Source organism: Colobus angolensis, unplaced genomic scaffold, assembly GCF_000951035.1.
Source record: "Colobus angolensis palliatus isolate OR3802 unplaced genomic scaffold, Cang.pa_1.0 Scaffold175, whole genome shotgun sequence".
Taxonomy (NCBI): domain Eukaryota; kingdom Metazoa; phylum Chordata; class Mammalia; order Primates; family Cercopithecidae; genus Colobus; species Colobus angolensis.
Genome location: NW_012114877.1, coordinates 2,715,212 through 2,718,767, shown reverse-complemented (window position 1 = coordinate 2,718,767; position 3,556 = coordinate 2,715,212).

The window sequence follows — 3,556 nt, the reverse complement described above, 5'->3', positions numbered from 1 at the left end:
GTAACCGGCCATGGAAACCTCCATCCTGCTTTTTTTTTTTTTTAACTTATTAGCATTCTTCAGAACTAGCGCTATAGAGAACACCTTTAGAAAGTTCTGTATCCAGTCTTTTTATTGTACTGAGGAGGAAATTGAGGTCCAGAGAGGTTGGGAACTGCCTTTGGGTACGTGCCAGCTGCAGAGCCAGAACCTGATTCACCAGACATCCTTCCAAATCAACACTCTCTCCGGTAAATCACACTTCAGTATGTCTATTCCATACCTCTAATATATAAACAGTACACACAGCACATGAGTTGATAGCCCTGTAACTGCCAACTTACAAATCACCCTTTAAAAAAATACTAAGAAATCGCTAGGTGAGAGCTGAGATCATGTATACAAACTTGAAGTGTGTTTATATACACTATTAATCGCCCTTGTCATGGTTTATACTAGTTAGCCAAGTCTTGCTGGTATCAATTGTTTATCCTCATTGCCTTCTCACTGAAATACTACTACCAATAACAAATACTGGCTCCCTTTTTGCTCTCAGTGTGAAGGATAACATTAATACAGTGATGCAAATTTCTAACATTTATCTTTATGCATTCATTTAAATGGAGCCAAAACTAAAGAAATCACTTGTTAACAAGATAATCAAAAACAAATCCTTATACTGAGCACTTCATTGATAGATCAAACCCCATTATCACTAACTAAAAGGAAAATTCTTTACTTTGGAATTTGATTGAAATTAAGACAATTTTCAAAAAAGAAAAATAAGAATGAAGAGAGGGGCGTGGAAATCTTTGTTTTACAAGTTATAACTATTTGTCATATTAAAAAGTAAATTATGTTTGGTTGTAAACTTTAAAAGGTAGGTAACATACAAATTTTTTGAAATCATATTTTGAGAGCAGTCAGTACCCAACTTTAAAGAGTATTTATCAATAATAACATATTAGGAAAGATCAATTGGAATTTCTGTCTAAAAAGTTAAATATTCAGTGCCTGTGATCTGTATTTGTTACCGAAGACTTCTTTATCAGCAGAAAAGGCAAATGATACCCTGCAAATGTTTCCAGCATGCAACTTTGCTTATCTCCCTGTATTAATGATCCTTATGGCAGTTGTTATATTAACCTTATCACATAGTACAGCAATAAGGGAAGACTATTGTGAAGGAAAAAGAAAAACCATTTTGTTTAATCTCTGGGACCTTTTTTGAACCTAGCAATTTTCTGATTGTCAAGGGTGGAAAAAAAATGAAAGTTAAACTTTTACTGAGTTTATTTACAATCTCAAAGAAGAAACTGGACATTTCCAAATGGGTGATTCAGTAAACATCATAAAATTTGAAGAGGACACAGATTAAATTATCAACTAAATGCTCATTATGTGAGTTCTGGGTTTCATGGGGTCCACTAGGGCGCTCTCACCAGGAGTCAGGAAGTGGCTCCTGAGAAAGGCAATCTTTTCTTCAGGGCTCTGAACTGCTCATTTATGAATATGACATTACCAAAAAAACTCCCATTTGCCCCTCATAAGACTTCTATCTCCTTCTTCATACAATCTCTATGTGCACACAGATGAAATTCAGAGGCTCTGTCTTTTAATCCCTCTTTAACTTGGATAATATCAAACCTGACCCTGACACCATTCTACCTTCTCTTCTCTCAAGGTATTGAGAAATCACCTAACTCTATGATTGCAATTAATGTTTGGTTCAGCTACAAATGCTTGAGCTCAACCCACATACTAGCAGAATGAACACAAGTCCCTTCCACTCCCCCACCTAGGTAACATGCTTTTTCCTTTTTTTTTTTTTTTCTTTCATTATCCCTTTAATACAGAGCAGGGCTACTGATTAGCAAGAGGCAGTTTGACTCCAGCAATAGGTCTTCTTCACTAAGCCTCACTGTCATGGAAATTCCAGCTGCTACAAGAATAAGAGGTTCAATCCATATTTGCCAGCTCTAATATGAAATCTGTCAGAGCCCAAATTAATGAGTTCCAAATTCCTTACATCACGATAACAGGTTAAGACTGGTCAATTAATTACATAAATCCTTCCCGATTCATTGTGCGTTTGCAGCCCAGATTGTGTCTTACATTACTCCATGACACAAGGCCTTTTGGCTCCTGTTGTTCTGCAGAAAGGCCCCATTTAAGTGGAGGCTGCCTGCCACGGCAAAATGTTAAATGTCACACGTTAAATTTGCACTTTTCTGTAATTGCTTTTGTTTAAAAAAAAAAATTTAAACGAAAGCACAGTGCTCCCAGTACACTGCTATGCAGAGAGCTGGGATTGTACTGCACGGATCCCAGGGCAGGTCAGCACCCGTGTTTTACCTCTAACAGCACGTGCTCCCAGTACCGGGTCCTCTATAAGCAGTGGAACCCAGAATGTGCATATTTGTGAAAATAAGCCAAGTTTCCCTAAGATCTAAGATTCTTATCTTTATGAAAGGATTAAAATAGGATTTTCTACATAACCAGCTTCCCTTGTCTACCAGTAAAAATATTGGATATCTTAAACACTGTCGATCTAGTCACCTTTCAGAAGCGTGTGCATATTTGCATAGGCCTTTGCCTCCAAAAGAAAAAAAGATATTCCAGATGGCTTTGCTATTTGGATTTGTCACTGTAACACACCTACAGAGAGTGGTCTAATTGAGGACCTCATAATCATCCAGGCCAAATCTTTTCCTTTTTATAACATCACAATGTACCTGGAATCACAGCTAGTTAAAACTTGACCTGGATGTGTGACCTCCAGATCCCTAGCGTGGTCCTTCCACCCTACTACATGCCTCTGTGGACTTGTATGCACGTAGTTGCTGGATACCGAATGGAACCGGTTCTGGTTGCGTTTCCTGAACCACCTTATTGTGGGTTAGGGGTTCTGCGAATACGCCAGCGACCAAATGATGCTCTTAAGTACAACCGACACCTACGTAGGGAGCAGGTTCTTTCTACTTGGGAGCCCTAACACTACTCCACTACGCGGGCAGCTCGCCAGACCCAACCAAGGGTGCATTCTGCAGAGGGCGGCTGCAGCCTCCGCACTGGCCCGGCAGCGCCCCCTTCTGTCCTCCGGCGGCCTGGCACCTGATGTGTCACAGGCCGCGCGCTTTTTCCGTGGACTAGAACACAGTCCCGCTTACAGGGCCTCAGCCTAAAGCGGGTGGGAAACTTGTGTCCCCCTCCCCCCCCAAACACACACACACACAGAGCACCCTGACAGGCGCATTTCTGGACCTGGAGACACGCACTCCTTCCCCAGTAGCCCAGTCTTACCACCAGGCGCGACTCTCCCCTCCCTCTCCAGACGGGACGGGGCAGGTTAACGCAGCCGCGCGTCCGCCGGGCAGGTTAGGCTCTTGGGGACCTAGAAGGGAAAGGGGTTAAACTAATGTGTGTGATGCGTGTGCAGATGACAAAATTTAGGGCACGTAGAGTTTGCCCGGCACGACCGCGTCCGCTCGCGGGGACCCTCGGGGGCTGGGCCCCACAGGGCCAGGGCAGCACGGTGTCGCCCCTCCTCCAGCCGGGCGCGAGCGTCTGCAGAACA